This window comes from Nomascus leucogenys, chromosome 7b, assembly GCF_006542625.1.
Source record: "Nomascus leucogenys isolate Asia chromosome 7b, Asia_NLE_v1, whole genome shotgun sequence".
Classification (NCBI taxonomy): Eukaryota; Metazoa; Chordata; class Mammalia; order Primates; family Hylobatidae; genus Nomascus; species Nomascus leucogenys.
This window is the reverse complement of record NC_044387.1, coordinates 9,954,583-9,975,038: the sequence shown is the minus strand read 5'-3', so window position 1 is coordinate 9,975,038 and position 20,456 is coordinate 9,954,583. Positions and strand designations below refer to the sequence as shown.

The 20,456-nt window shown below is 41.7% G+C and overlaps 1 protein-coding gene across 4 annotated transcripts in view; it reads right to left on the bottom strand.

Annotated features, from left to right (window-relative positions):
* MRTFA (myocardin related transcription factor A) overlaps positions 1–20,456 on the bottom strand; it is a 224,561-nt gene that overhangs the window by 127,233 nt on the left and 76,872 nt on the right. For all 4 annotated transcript variants that reach the window (XM_030815486.1, XM_030815487.1, XM_030815489.1 and 1 more), the window contains one exon: positions 14,817–15,078. The gene's annotated coding sequence lies outside the window, so the exon portion shown is untranslated. The remainder of the gene's footprint in view (positions 1–14,816; positions 15,079–20,456) is intronic.

Sequence of the window (20,456 nt, the reverse complement as noted above, 5' to 3'; positions counted from 1 at the left end):
GGGAAGGCAGAAGCATCTCACGGGCCCCTTCTGGCAACCAAATTCTCAAACTGACTTATGAAAAACGGGTAAATTTCAACTTTGAGTCTACATGACAGTCTGGTCAAAGGTTAGCAACTAAGGGAAAAGCATCCCTAAAAGGTTGAGAAGACTGAGTCATTCCTTGGTCCTTATGTGGGCTGTATAATTTGTTGTGTGAGAGGTTTTTTCTTTTCTTTTTCTTTTTTTTTTTTTTTTTTTGAGACTAGGTCTCACTCTGTCCCCCGTCTCCCAGACTGAGTACAATGGCATGATCTCGGCTCACTGCAGCCTCAACCTCCCAAGCTCAAGTGATCCTCCCACCTCAGCCTCCCAAGTAGCTGGGACTACAGGCACATGCCACCACACCCGGCTAACTTTTATATTTTTAGTAAAGATGGGGTTTCACCATGTTGCCCAGGCTGATCTCGAACTCCTAAGCTCAAGTGATCCCCCTGCCTCAGCTACCCAAAGTGTTGGGATTACAGGCTTGAACCACCACACCTGGTCTTTGTTAAATTTACTTTGTCTCTCTAGTAATGAGGGTTTTCAAAGGAAACAAGTTTTCACAGTTCGGTATTTACAGGAAAATAAATACAAACTTTAAGATTCCTGCACAGAAGATGGTAGGAAGGGCAGAGGGCTGGCTGTCTCCCTCCTGCCAAAACTGTTCGCCATATAAGAGAGCATGTAATGCCACAGTGTCAATACTCCAGCACCACAGGAGATATTGAGAGTCATGCGATAGGAATAACAAACATAACATCTCAGTTGATTTGACTTTTTCTTAGCAATTCCACACCTACTATCTGATTGGCACTTTGAGGTAAAAAGAGCTAAAAAAAGAAAAACAATTTTTTAAACAGTAATCTTTAAAAAATAAAACAAGAAGCAATGTAATCTTTCCCAATTGCTAAGATTCTGCATTTACTCTTAAGAGTATTAGCACAGCAACATTCATTGTGAAAACAGACTTTAAAACAAATTTCACAATTCTAAAAGTCTGAACCCCTGTGAAAGCTTCAGTTCCATTATTTTTTGTGCAAATTAGTAACACTTCATAGAAAAAGAACTAAAGTAAACTTTAACAAGGGCTCTGCACAAATGAAGATGACTTCAAGTTAATAGCACCAAGGAAATGAGAGATAATGATCTTAATTTCCAATAGAACAAAAGCTTTGCTTCTAATCCTAACAAGCTAATCAACACAAATTTGATATGATCTACAGTCTATATTAATTCACTCTAAAGGGACATTATACTGCAGGATACATAGCCTTTTTTTTTTTTTTTTTTTGAGACAAAAGTCTCACTCTGCCACTCAGGCTGGAATACAGTGGCACAATCTCCGCTCCCTGCAACCTCCGCCTCCCAGGTTCAAGTGATTCTTATACCTCAGCCTCCCAAGTAGCTGGGATTACAGTCACCCACCACCACACCTGGCTAATTTTTATATATATTTTTAGTTGAGATGGGGTTTTACCATGTTGGCCCAGGCTGGTCTTGAACTCCTGGCCTCAAGTGATCCACCAGACTTGGCCTCCCAACGTGTTGGGAATCCAGGCATAAGCCACTGCACCCAGCCTAGTTTTAAATTGTTTAACAGTTTTGGTGGTTATTAACAATTTTTTTTTTGAGACAGAATCTTGCTCTGTTGCCCAGGCTGGAGTGCAGTGGCACAATCTCAGCTCACTGCAACCTCCGCCTCCTGGGTTCAAGCGATTCTCCTGCCTTAGCCTCCCAAGTAGCTGGACTACAGGCACCCACCACCATGCCCGGCTAATTTTTGTATTTTTTTGTTTGAGACAAGTCTTTCTCTGTAGCCAGGCTGGAGTGCAGTGGCACGATCTCAGCTCACTGCAACCTCTGCCTCCCGGGTTCAAGCGATTCTCCTGCCTCAGCCTCCCAAGTAACTGGGATTACATGCACACAACACCACGCCTGGCTAATTTCTGTATTTTTAATAGAGACGGGGTTTCACCATGTTGGCCAGGATGGTCTCGATCTCTTGACCTCATGATCCGCCTGCCTTGGCCTCCCAAAGTGCTGGGATTACAGGCATGAGCCACCGCGCCTGGCCGACAACAACTATTTTCGTAACGTAACTATAATATTTTCACACTTAAATTTTATAAACTCCTTAATATCAGTTAAACAATCAGTGTTCAAATTTTCACAGTTATCTCTATTTTTTTTTTGTTTTCCAGACACAGTCTCACTCTGTTGCCCAGACTGCAGTGCAGTGGAGTGGTCTCGGCTCACTGCAGCCTCGACCTGCCAGGCTCAAACGATCCCCCCCCATCTCAGCCTCCTAAGTAGCTGGGACCGCAGGTACATGCCACCATACTCAGCTAATATTTAAAATTTCTGTAGAGATGGGGGGTGTCATCATGTTGCCCAGGCTGCTCTTGAAATCCTGGGCTCAGGCAATCCTCCCGCCTCAGCCTCCCAAAGTGGCAGGATTACAGACGTGAGCCACCGCACCCAGCCCAGGTTAAAGTTTTTGACAGAAGTATTTCACAGGTGGTAGTGTGTACTTGAGCATTGTGCTCCTTCTCTTCGGCCTTGTTTCTACTAAAAACCATCCTTGTTACCAACTGATTGTTATTTCTCTTTGAAAATTCAGTTTAAGGTGCTGCCTTCTCCATTAAGCCTTCTCTGATCCCTGGCACTCTCCCTACCTGTCTCACAGCCTCCATGGATATGCTAACTACCCCTCCTTTAGGCTCCCCCAGCACCTGTGCCTACCTCCATTATTGTTCTTTACCGCGTGGCTTAATTCTAGCCAGGTGGCGCAGTGACTCACACCTGTAATTCCAGCACTTTGAGAGGCTGAGGTGGGTGGATCAGGGGTTCGAGTCTAGCCTGACCAACATGGTGAACCCCCATCCCTACTATAAATACAAAAATTAGCCAGCCATGGTGGCACATGCCTGTAATCCAAGCTACTTGGGAGGCTGAGGCAGAATTGCTTGAATGCGTGAGGTTAAGGTTGCAGTGAGCTGAGACGGTACCACTGCACTCCAGCCTGGGTGACAGAGTGAGACTCTGTCTCAAAAAAAAAAAAAAAAAAAAAAACATACAAACAAAAAATTCCTCTGCATTCTCAAATCTTGCTCGGTGTCTGGCATATATGACAGCATTCATAAATGTGTGCCAAGTGGAATGAAAAGCCCTTATTTATCACAGAAACTCAAATGTATAAGAAAAGTTCCTAACAAAAAAAATAATTACCTACCCAGAAAGGGCAGGTGCTCTGCTAAAATTTTCATTAAAACACATACTGAAGGTGTTATTACTTAGAAAACTACATAAAGTATTGAAGTATGGAGTTAACATAAACAAAGACATTCACAATAATACCCTCAGGAATATTAAGTCTTAATGAGAATGAAAATGCTGAAATTATAGGGAATAAGAGAAATCAGAAAGACAGAGAACCTTGGCTCACCTACAGGATAATTAACCATAGAAAGCTGTCAATTTCACTAATATCAATTTCCATAATAAAATGTAATTTACACATGTATACACAAAAGCAACAAATGTATTTTTATGAACTCTGGGGGATTTCAGAGCACAGAAACGTAATCCAGTTCTTGTGCCCATTTCCGATTTGAGTTCTCACAAGTGTGCGTGTGAGTTTATTGAGGCTCAGCTCTACAAAAAATCTAGTCATCATACCCAACTGTCATGGGCTCCAACCAGTTAAGACTTTCCCCTAGACACCTCGTATTGGGCACCACTCAAAAGATAACATAACCCAGCATGCAGGCAAGTTGCTACAGGTCCTGAGGTAGCTTCCATTTCCTGTGACCACAACCTACTGCTGATGAAGTACTGAGTCAAGACCTGCAAACCTGGGAGGATCACACATTACCACAGGTATGTTATTCCTTAGACCCAAGATAGATGATGGCTGTGTGTGTGTGTGTGTGTGTGTGTGTGTGTGTGTGTGTATATATATATATATTTTTTTTTTTTTTTTTTTTTTTTTCTTTTTGAGACAGAGTCTTGCTCTGTTGCCCAGGCTGGAGTGCAGTGGCGGTCTTGGCTCACTGTAATCTCCTCCTCCCAGGTTCAAGTGATTCTCCTGCCTCAACCTCCCAAGTAGCTGGGATTACAGGCTCCTGCCACCACGCCCGGCTAACTTTTTGTATTTTTAGTAGAGACAGGGTTTCACCATGTTGGCCAGGATGGTCTCGAACTCCTGACCTCATAATCAGCCTGCCTCAGCCTCCCAAAGCGCTGGGATTACAGGCGTGACCCACCGCGCCCAGCCTAGGTGATGGCTATATTTTAAGCTCACTTTTTAAAGATTTTTATTTATTTATTTTAAGACAGGGTCTCACTCTGTTGCCCAGGCTGCAGTGGCACGATCATGGCTCATTCATACTTTATGTCTGAAATAAAGTACGCATTTCACATCACTTCCTCCCAAACTCCCTCCACTAATATACTGGTACTCTTCCAGTTCCTTTGTGACAATTTTCCCCAATAACCTCTGCCTCCTCCTCCTCCTGATTTCTCCTCCCACCCCCTACCCCTGTCTTCACACATGCTATTACTTCTTTCATTTGTCAAACCACTACTTATGCTTTGGATCTCTGCTTAAATGTCTCTTCCTCAAAGAAGCCTTCCCTACATTAAAACCCTCACTATTAGATCTGTTATTCTGTTATAATATCTTGTGTCTTTGTTTTTTTATTTTTTTTATTTTTTATTTATTTTTTATTTTTGAGAAGGAGTCTCGCTCTGTCGCCCAGGCTGGAGTGCAGTGGCGCAATCTCGGCTCACTGCAAGCTCCGCCTCCCGGGTTCACGCTATTCCCCTGCCTCAGCCTCTCCGAGTAGCTGGGACTACAGGCGCCCGCCACCACGCCCAGCTAATTTTTTGTATTTTTAGTAGAGACGGGGTTTCACCGTGGTCTCGATCTCCTGACCTCATGATTCGCCCGCCTCAGCCTCCCAAAGTGCTGGGATTACAAGCGTGAGCCACCGCGCCCGGCGTCTTTGTTTTTTTAAAAAGCAATTACTAAAGTTTGTAACTATGAATTAGCTCATCTAACTCTTTGTTGAGTCTTTTTCCTTCATGGAACTATAGAAGTTCCATGACAATAAGAACTTTATCTGTCTTGTTCATTACTCTCTCTCCAATACTTAGCACACAGTGCTAAGTGCTAAGATCTTAATAATCACAGAATAGTTTTTCCAACATTAAAATGGTCAAATTATTTAAGCCAATATTTCCACTTCTAAGGAAATAATCTGAAATGCAAAAAACATTTTAAAAGATATTTATCCAAATATTAATGTAAGTGTGAAAAACAGAAAATGATTCAATTGTCCAACTAAGGAGAAAGCAAATAAATGATGGCACAGAACAGAATGTTATGCACCCCGTTAAAAAAGGCTACTTATAAAAATATTTCAGTAATATGAAAAAAGCAGGACACAGAATTGGGTCTGTAGTATTAGCTCAGTTATTTTAAAAACATACATTTGCAAGAACACTAGAGGAATATAAACCATATGCTAACAGTGATTTTCTCTGGGAGATGAGATCCATTAGAATTTGGGCTTTTGTTTTTGTTTTGTTTTGTGTTGGAGCAGGAACTCTATCTGGTATCTATTCTCCAGGGGCCTAGCATAACATGTGATGAATAAGTAAGAATGAGAAATTGATTATCTCTAAGTACTGGAATGAAGTAGGTTATGAAATTCTCTAAGTCACATTATAAACAGAATCATTTAATCAATTGACATGCCTAAGATTGGAGGATTTTCAACTGGGCGACCTAATCTAGAAAATCCTTGAAAACCAGGCTTTCTGAGGAATATAATTAACAAATCTCTTTCCTTTCCCCAAGAAATACTGTAATTTGGATCAGAAACTGCCCACTCAAAATTTTTACTTCTCCCAGCAATTAATTAGAACCTCTTGTGCAACATTGTGGCATGAAAGGATATAGTTCGTACCCTTACAGAAAAAAATACATGATCTGTCCTTTATTCCACAGGCTGCACATGTGAAAACAAATGGGTACTTCTTAAATCTTACATAAAGGAGGAGAAAAACCACTGTGAAAGAGGAAAGGCCCTTTTCACTCCCATTTTCCTGCTTACTTTCCTTTACATAGCTCTTCCAATCCTATCCAGCACCTCAGATTACAGACACACACACAACTGCACCTTTACATCTCTCAGAACAATATTTGAGATCAGCAACATTTAGAAAATAAAATTTTTGTAAAAGGTAACATTTACAATCTCATTAAAACACACAAAGTATCTAAAAACAAATCTAACTAAAGATGTGTAAGATCATCACAGAGAAAAATTTTAAAAACCCATTGGGAGACCTTACAAAAGATCTAAATGAATGGGGAAAACACATATTTACAGTATAATATTCTAAAAATATCAGTTCTTCCTAAATTGGTTCATAGATGCAATGCAATTCCAATCAAAATCCCAGAGTAATTTCATATGGAAATGCAAAGGACCAAGAACAGACAAGAATGAAACTCCTGAACAAGAACAAGGTGGGAGGACTTACTTCTCCCACACAACAGGACTTATTACAGTTATCATAATTAAAACTGTGAGGGCAGGAATACACAAATAGCCCAATGGAACCAAAGAGCAAGCTCAGAAACATACCCACATAGCTAAGTCCTTGATATATGAAAAAGGTAGCTCTGTTGATTAGTGAGGAAAGAAGAGTATTTTCAATAAACGGGAATCCACTTGAAAAAAACATTAACTTGTGTCTTACCTTATTCCCATATGAAAAATTATTTCCAGAAACACAAGGCAGAAAACTCACAAACTATAAAAGACTCATATAAATTATATTAAATTTAGAAATTATTTTTGTGTTTTGTTTGTTTTGAGATGGGGTCTTGCTCTGTCACCCAGATTACAGTAGAGTGGCATGATTATAGTTCATTGTAACCTTGAACTATTCCTGGGCTCAAGCGATCCTTCTGCCTCAGCCTCCTGAGTAGGCGGGACTACAGGCATGAACCACCATGCCCGGCTCATTTTTTTGAGAGAGGGGGTCTTGCTATGTTGCCTAGGTTGGTCTTGAACTCTTGGCCTCAAGCCATCCTCCCGCCTTGGCCTCCCAAAGCACTGGGATTATAGGCATGAGACACTACGCCCAGCTAAATTTAGAGATTCTTAATCAAAAGACAGGATAAAGAGAAAGAAAAAGACAAACCCCAAAGTGGGAAAAGATGTCTGCAATACACTTAAGCAACAACAAACTAGTATTCCGGATATTTAAAGAACTCTTATTAAAGAAAAAAACAATACAATAGAAAGAGTAGGCAAAAGACTTAACTTGCCACTTCACAAAAGAGGAAATACAGGCCAGGGCCAGCATGGGCTACATAGCAAGACTCTGTCTATACAAAATATAAAAACTGAGTCAGGCATGGTGGCACACTCCTGTAGCCCCAACTACTCAGGAGGGTGAGGTAGGAGAAATATTTGAGCCCAGGAGATCGAGGCTGCAGTGAGCACCATCCTCCAGCCTAGGCAACAGAGCACGACACTGTCTCAAAAAAAAAAACAAAATATATATATATATACATATATATATATATAAAATAATGGAAAGTGATTTCTTTTACCAATTATATATATATATATGAAATCATTGGTATATATATAACACAATTGGTATATATATAATTGGTAAAAGAAATCATTTTCCATTATTATTATATATTATATATATTTTATATAATATATAAAATAATTGGTAAAAAGAAATCACTTTCCATTATGATATACTGATTCAATGAATGCCAGAACTCCTTGAGCTGAAGCCTAAGGGCTTAGTTCATTAAACAGATGTTTCCAGGCTTCTCCAAGCCCTGGCTAGATAGGATCCGCAAGCAGATCAACTTTATCTTTTAGACCTAAGTTCTCAGCCTAGAAGACAGAGGAGTAATATTTTAAAATATACCTTGAAAGTTTTTACCAACATTTTACAATTAGGCCAGTAAAGATTGGGTTAACCAAAGGCAACTCCTCTCTTTAAGGCTCCAAGTTCTTCTGTTTAGGAAATGAAGGTGTCAGGACCTTGACTGCCTACTGCCCCACAGGGACCTCTGCTAACCCACTGAATTTCATTTTTTTTTTTTTTTTTTTTGAGACGAAGTCTTGCTCTTGTCCCCCAGGCTGGAGTGCAGTGGTGCTATCTCCCGGCTCACTGCAACCTCCGCCTCCTGGGTTCAAGCAATTCTCCCGCCTCAGCCTCCCAAGGAGCTGGGATTACAGGCGCCTGCCACCACGCCCGGCTAATTTTTGTATTTTTATTAGAGACGGGGTTTCACCATGTTGGCCAGGCTGGTCTCAAACTCCTGACCTCAAGCGATCCACCCGCCTCGGCCTCCCAAAGTGCTGGGATTACAGGCGTGAGCCACCGCGCCCAGCCATTCTTTTCTTTTTTTGAGACGGAGTCTTGCTCTTGTCACCCAGGCTGGAGTGCAGTGGTGTGATCTCAGCTCACTGCAACCTCCCTCTCCCCAGTTCAAGCGATTCTCCTGCCTCGGCCTCCCAAGTAGCTGGGATTACAGGCACCCGCCACCATGCCCAGCTAATTTTTTAGTAGAGAAGGGGTTTCACCATGTTGGCCTAGCTGGTCTTGAGCTCCTGACCTCAAGTGATCCACCCACCTTGGCCTCCCAAAGTGCTGGGATTACAGGCGTGAGCCACCGCACCCAGCCACCACTGAATTTCTATATGATACATGCTTCTATGTGGAACAGATCAAAGAAGTACATTTCTCACTCCACTCTCTCAACACACGGTACACCCATTCATGAAAAAGCACCTCCTCTAACTCTAGAATTTATTCTGTTCTAGAACTCCACACTTTCCAATTTCACAATCTTCTCAAAGATTTTCCATTTCTGCTCCTATCTACCTCCCAAACAAATGACCATGCAAAAACCTACTGTAAAACATAACAATCTTCTTACCAGCCTCTTTCCTCCAGAGCTGAATGCTGGAGAGTAACAAAATTTAAGAGGTAGGCAGAGAAAGATAGCAAAAGCTCTGAATGGCAAAGGGAGTGGCTGGAAAGGTAGAGTTTAAAAAGCCGGAAAAGGGTAAGTCATAGATATCTGTGGAAGAAAAGTTTCAAGTCTGAAGAAGAAGCCAACCATGTCAAATGATGCAAAGAGGTCAAATAGCATGAAGACTAAAGAGGGCTTATTTGATCTGCAACAAAAAGAACACAAATTACTGTGGCAATGGCAGTTTCTGAAGACAGGTAGTGACAGAAGCCATAAAGCAGTCGAGTCTCTATAATACGAGAAAGTAGAGACAATGACTGTAAACTATTCTTTCAGGAGCTTAAATACTAAGGGAAAGTTAGAGTTGCCGGGAAAGATTTCAGTTAATTTACATGCTAAGTGGAAACACGTCAGAGAAAAAGGCTGAAGATACACTAACACCTTGGGCCCAACAGCAACAGCTGCCCTCTACTCCACTGAGAAAACAGAGTTCTTACCTGTAGTGGAACAAACATGGAAACTATTCATTGATTCATTCAATAAATATTTATTGCCGGGCGAGGTGGCTCACGCCTGTAATCCCAGCACTTTGGGAGGCCGAGGCGGGAGGATCACGAGGTCAGGAGATCGAGACCATCCTGGCTAACACGGTGAAACCCCGTCTTTACTAAAACTACAAAAAATTAGCCTGGCGTGGTGGTAGGCGCCCGTAGTCCCAGCTACTCAGGAGGCTGAGGCAGGAGAATGGTGTCAACCCAGGAGGCGGAGCTTGCAGTGAGCCGAGATTGCGCCACTGCACTCCAGCCTGGGCGACAGAGCGAGACTGCATCTCAAAAAATATATATAAAATAAAATAAAATAAAATAAATAAATATTTATTGAGTGCCTATTATGATCCAGGAGTTGGGTATATGCCAGTGAACAAAATAAAGTTTCTGCCCTCAGGAAATACCTATTAAAGGGGAGAAAATAGACAACAAACACAAACACATACATACACACACACACACACAATGACAGATAATAAAAAGGGCTTTGAAGAAAAAGCAGGATCAAGAGTAATATGAGGTGCTATTTTAGAGAAGACAGGCAGGGAAGGCCTCCCTGAGGAAATGACATTTGTGCAGGAACTTCAATGAAGGCACAGCAAGTACAAGGCCCTGGGATAGGAATAGGTTTGATGTGTTCAAGAAATAGCAAGAAGTCAGTGTGCCTGGGAGCTAAGGGATAAGGGTAAGAAACGATGTGAGAGAGAGGCTGGACATGGTGCCTCACGTCTGTAATCTCAGCATTTCGGAGGACAAGGTGGGCGAATAACTTGAGGTTAGGAGTTCAAGACCAGCCTGGCCAATACGGTGAAACCCCATCTCTAATAAAAATAATTTAAAAATCAGCCTGGTGTGGTGGCATACGCCTGTAATCCCAGCTACTCAGTAGCTCAGGAATGAGAATCACTTGAACCCTGGAGGCAGAGGTTGCCGTGAGCTGAGATCATACCACTGCATTCCAGCCTGGGTGTCAGGGCGAGACTGTCTCCCAAAAAAAAAAAAAAAAAAAAAAGAAAAGAAATGATGTCAGAGAGAATACCAAGGCCACATCATAAGTACTATGATTTCGTCATAAGCCTCACAGAAAAGCAGTGAAGAGTTTTGAGAGTAGCGTAGCAGTGTCTGATTTCAGTTTTCAAAGGCTCACTCATTGCTGAGTAAAGAATTCTGATTACAATATAGGATGATGAAGTAGGATGATAAAGGGCAAGAGGGGCACAGTGGCTCAACTGTAATCTCAGCACCGTGGGAGGCTGAGGCCAGGGGCAGAGGGGATCACTTGAGGTCAGGAGTTCGAGACCTGCCTGGCCAACATGGTGAAATCCCATCTCTACTAAAAATACAAAAATTATCCGGGCATGGTGGCGCATGTCTATAATCCCAGCTACTCAGAAGGCTGAGGCACAAGAATCACTTGAACCAGGGAGGCAGAGGTTGCCGTGAGCCGAAATCGCGCCACAGAACTCCAGCCTGGGTGACAGAGCAAGACTCCGTCTCAAAAAAAAAAAAGTAGAGAACTGGGAAAATCAAAAGAGGGGCATCTAACACTAAATATGAATTAGGAAAGGCTTCAAGAAGAGTGAGGGAGAGAAAGGGTATATCAAATGGAGGACACAGACGTAGAAAAGAAATAGGGGTTTTGAAAAGGCTTGACATTTATTTACACCAGCATGGGACAGAAAATATTGTATAAAAATGTACCATTTAAAGCCGGGCCTGGTGGCTCACACCTGTAATCCCAGCACTTTGGGAGGCCGAGGCGGGCGGATCACGAGGTCAAGAGATCATCAAGAGACCATCCTGGCCAACATGGTGAAACCCCATCTCTACTAAAAATACAAAAATTACCTGGGCGTGGTGTTGCGCGCCTGTAGTCCCAGCTACTCAGGAGGCTGAGGCAGGAGAATTACTTGAACCTGGGAGGTGGAGGTTGCAGTGAGCCAAGGTCGCGCCACTGCACTCTAGCCTGGCAACAGAGCGAGACTCTGTCTCAAAAATATATATATATACCACTTACATCTACAAAAAAAAAGAAAAAAAAAGATATCCAGGAACAAAACTGATAAATATTTGTATGACTTTTCTGGAGACATTCACAAAACTCTGTAAGACATTAAAGAAAACCTATTTAATTGAAGAGATAAAACAAAGTAATGGATAGGAAGACTCAATATTTAAAAATGTGTATTTTCCCACCCACTGTTTTTGTTTGTTTGTTTTAAGAGACAGGGTCTCGCTATGTCTCCCAGGCTGGAGTGTAGTGGTGCAATCATAGCTCACTATAATCTCAAACTCCTGGGCTCAAGCAATCCTCAAATGTCAGCTTCCCAACATGCTGGGATTACATTCTCCCCACTTACCTATAAACAACATATTTCAAATAGAAATCCCAGTGAGCATACCAAAAGACATATACAAGAATTCCATAGCGGCATAATTCATAATAGTACCAAAGTGAAACAACCTAAACATCCATGAACAGTAAAATGGAAAAATAAATTGCATTTTATTCATACAATGAATTGATTATACAGCAATGAAAATAAACTCTGACCACACACAATTCAACATAAACAAATTTCAAAAACAAACCACCAACAGAATACAATGGCATGACTCCATTTTTATAAGGTTTAAAAACTAACCATAGTGTTGAAGATCAGGATGGTAGTTTCCTTTGAGCAAGGGGAAGGGAGTATTGATTGGGAAGAAGCACAGGTGGGGAAAGTTCTGGACTACTAGTATTTCCTCACTAAGCAGTAGTTACTAACAGGTGTACTCACTTTGTGATAATAACAACACTTACAAGTTGTGGGTTATTTTGTATTTATGTTATACTTCCATAACAGGAGTATTGGTGTCTGCAATTTACTTCAAGATACATCAAAAAAATTAGATTGAGGGCTAGGTGTGGTGGCTCACGCCTATAATCCCAGCACTTTGGGAGACTGAGGAGGGCGGATCACCTGAGGCCAGGAGTTTGAGACCAGCCTAGTCAACATGGTGAAACCCTGTCACTAAAAATACAAAAATTAGCCATTCATGGTGGCACATGCCTGTAATCCCAGCTACTCAGGTGGCTGAGGCAAGAGAATCGTTTGAACTCGGGCGACAGAGGCTGCAGTGAGCCAAGGTCACATCACTGCACTCCAGCCTGGGCAACAGAGTGAGACTCTGTTGCAAAAAAAAAATTAAATTTAAAGATTAGATTGATAGATATCTATGTTATAAAGCAAGTTTTATAAAATGTTATAGGTAGAATCTAAGAGATGGGCACGCAAGTATTCATTGTAAAATTCTTCCTACTTCTTTTTTTTTTCTTTCTACTTGACGTTTAAATTTTTTCATAATAAAATGTCGGAGGTAAAAATCCCAAAGGGTTTTTTTGTTGGCAGAACTTGATAAGGCAATTCTAAAATCATGGAAAATTAAAAGGGTAATAGCCAAGACAACTTTGAAAAAGAAAAAGGTAAGGAGATACCTGTCCTAACAGACAGAAAGACTAATTATTAGGCAATAACTAAAATAAGGTAGTAGTGACACAGAGATGGACAGAGAGACCAGTCAAAGAAAAGAGAGCCTAAAAACTAACTGATGCACAGACAGAATACAGCAGGCACTAAAGATCAGTAGGAAAAAGTAGAACTATTCAAAAAGTGGGGATTAACAGCTTCAATTAGAAGAAAATACAGAATATCTTTAACTTACAAGGAAAATGAATACTGAACAACAAACAAATTACTGAAGAACACATAATTTTCTCTCATATATAGTTTTAAAACATGAGAAACAACATTATATATTGCTTAAGAATATATTCACATGGGAAAATAATACAGACATATTTGACAATGAAATATCAAATTCAAGTTAATAGTTTCCTCCAGGGGTAATGAAGATTTACGCAAAGTACATAAGTTGGGTGGTATTTGAACACACAATTTTCTATATTGTTCTTTATACATTTTTTCTTTTTTCTCTTTTTTTTTTTGAGACGGAGTTTTGCTCTTGTTGCCCAGGCTGGAGTGCAATGGCACAATCTCGGCTCACTGCAACCTCTGCCTCCCAGGTTCAAGCAATTCTCCTGCCTCAACCTCCCTAGTGGCTGGGATTACAGGCATGTGCCACCACACCCAGCTAATTTTGTATTTTTAGTAAAGACGGGGTTTCTCCATGCTGGTCAGGCTGGTCTCGAACTCCCGACCTCAGGAGATCCGCCCGCCTTGGCCTCCCAAAGGCGTGAGCCACCACGCCCAGCCTCTTTATATATTTTCTCAAATCTTAAATATTTCATAACAAATTATAGATTTTTTGAATTAAAAAAAGTTTGAGGTATGAGTACATGGTTTTTAAACAATACTTAAGACAGTTTAATGGGCTGGAACAAATACTAGGAATGGGGAATAAGAGAAGATGTTAAAAGAAAGAGAACAGATTCTGCAAAGCCTTATAAAACATGCCAAGAAATTTATTCACTTATTTATTTATTATTTGTTTATTTGAGATAGAGTCTCATTTTGTCGCCCAGGCTGGAGAGCTGTGGCACAATCTCGGCTCACTGCAATCTCCGCCTCCTGAGTTCAATCGATCCTCCCACCTCAGCCTCCCCAGTAGCTGGGTCTACAAGCGTGTGCCACCAAGCCCAGCTAATTTTTGTAGTTTTAGCACAGACAGGGTTTCACCATGTTGGCCAGGCTGGTCTCGAACTCCTGACCTGAGGTGATCTGTGCACCTCGGCCTCCCAGAGTGCTGGAATTACAGGCCAAGTCACTACACCCGGCAAGACATTTATTTTGCTTTTGTTTCATCCCACAAGGCAATCACTGAAAAGTTGTAAGCTAGGAAGTCCTAAAAGATTACTCTGACAAGGCCATATGATAGAGTATGTTTCCTAATGACAGAGGCTTGTTTACCATTTAATCCCTAATTTTAGCATAGTTTATAATACATTGATATTAATGAATATATAGGCTGAATTAACGAATTTACGGAAGGAATGGGGTGAGGGAAGCAGAGAAATTAGAAAGAAATTATAATAATCCAGGCAGGAAATGTTGGACTTACAATGATCACTTTAACTTACAGCTATCTATTTTACAAGAAATGTTAAGATTATAAGAAACTTTCACGGAACATGAAATAAAGTAAGAATCTGTAACATTATAAACATGAAGATCCTGGTTCAAATCAGGGAATGCAATAATTCTTTATCTACTCACCATTCTTCCGCTCACTAAGTGGGGGCAAATTGGGATTCCTGCCAGGGTGGAGGCCTAGGGTCAGCTCGGGCTGCAAGGAGAGCTCCTGCAGTTCATTGGCAACAGCTTCGCTCTGGGGACTGGGTGCCGCAGATAGGGACACGAGCACCGGTTCATCATCATTTTCGCCAGCCCCTCCTCCGTCCAGCCCATTCACAGCAATGACGGAAGGGGGCAGGCACACCACACTGGAGAAATCCACTTTGGCTTTCGTGATGGCAATCTGGAAATGGAAGAAAAAATGGAAAGTTTAGATGGTACCATGATAATATGGTTTGGTGGTGTCCTCACCCAAATCTCATCTTGAATTGTAGTTCCCATAATTCACACATGTCATGGGAGGGACTTGGTGGCAGGTAATTGAATCATGGGGGCGGTTACCTCCATGCTATTCTTATGAGTTCTCACAAGATCTGATGGTTTTACAAGGGGCGAATTTTCCTCTTTTGCTCTGCACTTCTCTTTCCTGCCACCATGTGAAGAAGGACATGTTTGCTTCTCCTTCCACTATGATTGTAAGTTCCTGAGGCCTCCCCAGCCCTGCAAAACTGTGAACCAATTAAACCTCTTTCCTTTATAAACTACCCAGTCTCAGGCAGTTCTTTACAGCAATGTGAGAACAGACTAATATAGTAAATTGGTACTGATAGAGTGGGATGCTGCTATAAGGATACCCGAAAATGTGGAAGCAACTTTGAAACTGGGTAACAGGCAGAGGTTGGAACAGTTTAGAGGGCTCAGAAGAAGACAGGAAACTGTGGGAAAGTTTGGAACTTCCTAGAGACTTGTTGAATGCCTTTGACCAAAATGCTGATAGTGATAGGGACAATGAAGTACAGGCTGAGATGGTCTCAGATGGAGATGAGGAACTTGTTGGAAACTGAAATAAAGGTGATTCTTGCCATGCTTTAGCAAAGAGACTGGTGGCATTTTGCCCCTACTCTAGAGATCTGTGGAACTTTGAACTTGAGAGAGATGATTTAGGGTATCTGGCGGAGGACATTTCTAAGCAGCAAAGCATTCAAGAGGAAGCAGAGCATGTAAGTTTAGAAAATCTGTACCGTGATGATGCAATAGAAAAGAAAAACTCATTTTCTGGGGAGAAATTCAAGCCACCTGTAGAAATTTGCATAAGTAACAAGGAGCCTAACGTTAATCACCAAGACAATGGGGAAAACGTCTCCAGGGCATGTCACAGACCTTCACAGCAGCACCTCAAAGGCATAGGAGGGAAAAATGGTTTCATGGGCCCAGGGCCCTCCTGCTCTGTGCAGCCTCAGGACATCGTGCCCTGAGTCCCAGCTGCTTCAGCTCCAGTCATGAATAAAAGGAGCCAAGGTACAGCTCAGGCTGTGGCTTCAAACCATGCAAGCCCAAAACCTCAGCAGCTCCCATGTGGTGTTGAGCCTGCAGGTGCACGGAAGTCTAGAACTGAGGTTTGGGAACCTCCACCTAGATTTCAGAGGATGTCCAGTTTGCTGCAGGGGTACAGCCCTCATGGAGAACCTCTACTAGGGCAGTATGGAAGGGAAATGTGGGGTTGGAGCACCCACACAGAGTCCTCACTGGAGCACTGCCTAGTAGAACTGTGAGAAGAAGGCCACAATCCTCCAGACCCCAGAATGGTAGATCCACGTATAGCTTGCACCATACACTTGGAAAAGCTGCAGACACTCAACATCAGCCCACGAAAGCAGCCAGGGGTGAAGCTGTACCCTCCAAAGCCACAGAGGCAGAGCTGTTCAAGGCCATGGGAGCCCACCTCCTGCATGTGCATGTCCTGGATGTGAGACATGGAATCAAAGATCATTTCAGAGCTTTAAGATCTGACTGCCCCACTGGATTTTGGACTTGCATGGGGCCTGTAGCCCCTTTGTTTTGGCCAATTTCTCCCCTTTGGAATGGGTGTATTTACCCAATGCCTGTACCCCCCATTGTATCTAGGAAGTAACTAACTTGCTTTCGATTTTACAGGCTCATAGGTGGAAGGGACTTGCCTTATCTCAGATGAGACTCTGGACTTGGACTTCTGGGTTAATACTGGAATGATCTAAGACTTTGGGGGACTGTTGGACACACATACTTGTGTTTTGAAATGTGAAGAACTATGATTTGGGAGGGGCCAGGGACAGAATGATACGGTTTGGCTGTGTCCCCACCCAAATCTCACCTTGAACTGTAGTTCCCATAATCCCCATGTGTTGTGGGAGGGACCCAGTGGGAGGTAATTGAATCATGGGGGTGGTTACCTCCATGCTGTTCTCATGATAGTGAGTGAGCTCTCACAAGATCTGATGGTTTTATAAGGGGCTTTTCCTCTTTTGCTTGGCACTTCTTCCTGCCGCCTTGTGAAGAAGGATATGTTTGCTTTCCCTTCCATCATGACTGTAAGTTTCCTGAGGCCTCCCCAGCCCTGTGGAACTGTGAGTCAATTAAACCTCTTTCCTTTATAAACTACCCAATCTTGGGCAGTTCTTTATAGCAGTTTGAGAAGAGACTAACAGACATGGAGAAACTATGCCACTGGAGTATATGCCGATGCTAATATTATAAATTACATCACTGGCAAACTACCATTATTCTTAAAAGCTTTTTGTAAAGTAAGCTAGCACCCACTGCTCTCCAGACCCCTGAATGGTAGCACCACCAGCAGCATGCAACCTCAGTGTGGAAAAGCCACAGGGGCAGAGCTGCCCAAGGCTTTGGGAACCCCCCCCCTTTATATCAGTGCCAGAATGTGGGACATGGAATTAAGGACTGTTTTGGAGCTTTAAGATTTCATGACTGCCCTGCTGGGTTTCAGACTTGCATGGGGACTGTAGCCCCTTTCCTTTGGCCAATTTCTCCCTTTTGGAATGCAAATGTTAACTCAATGCCTGTATCCCCATTGTATCTTGGAAGTAAATAACTTATCTTTGATTTTACAGGCTCATAGGTGGAAGGAACTTATCTCCAGATGAGACGTTGGACCTTTGAGTTAATGCTGCAATGAGTTAAGACTTCGGGGGACTACTGAGAAGAAATAATTGTATTTTGAAATGTAAGAAGGACATGAGACTTGAGGGACTAGGGGTAGAATGATATGACTCTGATATTTGTCCCACCCAAATCTCATGCTGAAATGCAATCCCCAATGTTGGAGGTAGCACCTGATGGGAGATATCTGAGTCATGGGGGTAGATCCCTCATGGATTGGTGCTGTCCACATGATAGTGAGTTCTTGCAACATCTAGTTGTTTAAAAGTGTGTGGCACTGCCCCCCTTCTTTCTCTTGCTCCTGCTCTCATCCTGTGACATGCCTGCACATGCTTCACCTTCTATCATGAGAAAAAACTCCTTGATAGCACCATCCTTGTACAGGCTTGCAAAACCATGAACCAATTAAACCTCATAAATTTAAAAAATTGTATATATATATATTTTTTTATATCTATATATTTTATATCTATATATTTTATATATATATATCCATTCACTGAATCCTATGTAGTTAGTAAGAATAATTTTTTTTTTTTTTTGAGGCAGAGTCTTGCTCTGTTGCCCAGCCTGGAGTGCAGTGGCATGATCTCAGCTCACTGCAAGCTCCTCCTCCTGGGTTCACGCCATTCTCCTGTCTCAGCCTCCGGAGTAGCTGGGACTACAGGTGCCTGCCACCACGCCTGACTAAATTTTTTTGTATTTTTAGTAGAGACGGGGTTTCACCATGTTAGCCAGGATGGTCTCAGTCTCCTGACCTCAAGATCTGCCCACCTCGGCCTCCCAAAGTACTGGGATTACAGGTGTGAGCCACCATGCCCAGCCATGAGAATAATTTTTATAAAGCATTTCTAATGTGGGAAATGCTTATTCTAAAGCCACACTTAACAAAAGTAAGACATAAAACTACATACTCATATATTAAAATATTACACAAAGAAAAAAGATTTTAAGAAGTATACCAAGACACAAAAGAGGGGTTCTGTTTGACTGGACGATGAAAAAATTTTCTTTAAGGTTCCAAATTTTCTCTAAAATACTTACATGGCTTTTATAATAAAAAGACTATAGTTTCTGATCTATAAAGTGAGATTCCCTGGGCATTCCTTGCCAACTTTTATGAAGACTTTAATCTAACTTGCTTTAGTTGAAGAAACCAACAAAATATTGAACAGCCATGAAGTGAAGAAAGACACTAAAAACTAAAAAGACCAAGGCCGGGCGCGGTGGCTCACACTTGTAATCCCAGCACTTTGGGAGGCCGAGGCGGGCAGATCACGAGGTCAGGAGATCGAGACCACGATGAAACCCCGTCTCTACTAAAAATACAAAAAAATTAGCCGGGCGTGGTGGCGGGCGCCTGTAGTCCCAGCTACTCGGAGAGGCTGAGGCAGGAGAATGGCGTGAACCCAGGAGGCGGAGCTTGCAGTGAGCCGAGATTGCGCCACTGCACTCCATCCTGGGCAACAGAGCGAGACTCCGTCTCAAAAAAAAACCAAAAAACTAAAAAGACCATTATGATCTAACTTCAAGTAAAGCAATAGTGTGCCCAAACCTGACTGTAGTTCTGGTTGATAGATTTCACAGAAAATAAACTGGCTAGAAAAGGTCCAGATAAGAGCAATTAACATGAGGGAGATAATATTATGAAGAAAAAAGATATTAAGGACTCTCTACTCTAAAAGAGACTGGAAGAAGACTTAAGGGAGACAAGTCCAAAAAAAATATTTCAGCTCAGTATTAGGAACTCAATATTCTCAAGGGTAATTGAGCATGGGCAAACAATGGGAAAAGGAATTCTTTTAGGTTTTGAATAATTTTAGAAATTACAAAACAACAAATGTCTACTAAGAAAATTCAGAATCTAAACTTCAAAGAATTCTTTTCCATCTTGTCTATGATTTATTATGGTTTGAACCACGTCTCTGTGTGTACTGGGAAAAAAACAACTGTTACACAGGATTAATCCATCCGGCTGAGTATTCTTTGTCATTGACTCTGAAAGAGCATGCTTGCTTCTTTTAACAGCAGCAGCCTTTCAGACTAAAAAAAGACTTCAACTTTATGACATTCAAGGACCGCTTGAGAACTAACCTCTTTATTCTAAAGGAAAATAGAATGGTATCAAAACTTCAGCCCTAGGACTTAGGAAAAGTGGTTTCACATAGAGTAACAGGTTTTCAATAAACAGCTGTTAAATCATTATGGATTGTAAGAGTTCAGATCTCTCATAAGAAAATTAAGAAATTTAACTGTAACAATTACAACTCTGTATGCAGTAGATGGGCCTTGCAAAAGTATTAACACAAAACAAGCATTCTAATAGTTGTTAACTGAACAAAGAGAGAAGCAAATGAAAGATACATAAAGATAATCTAGGGAACCATGACAGACATGTCTTGGGGAAAATTTGGATGACACAAGAAGACTGCAAGAAACATACAGAAACACTAAAAATAATGTTAGGAAGTCAAGGACAGGAAACATCAAGCCTCGTACCACTAAAATACTATAGCTAAACAGATGCGCTAGAATCATGGTTTCATATAAAAAGTTCTTAACTTAGCAAAACCCCATTATTTCAGACTTAACTGATATTTCTGATACTATAACTTGGTGTGAAAT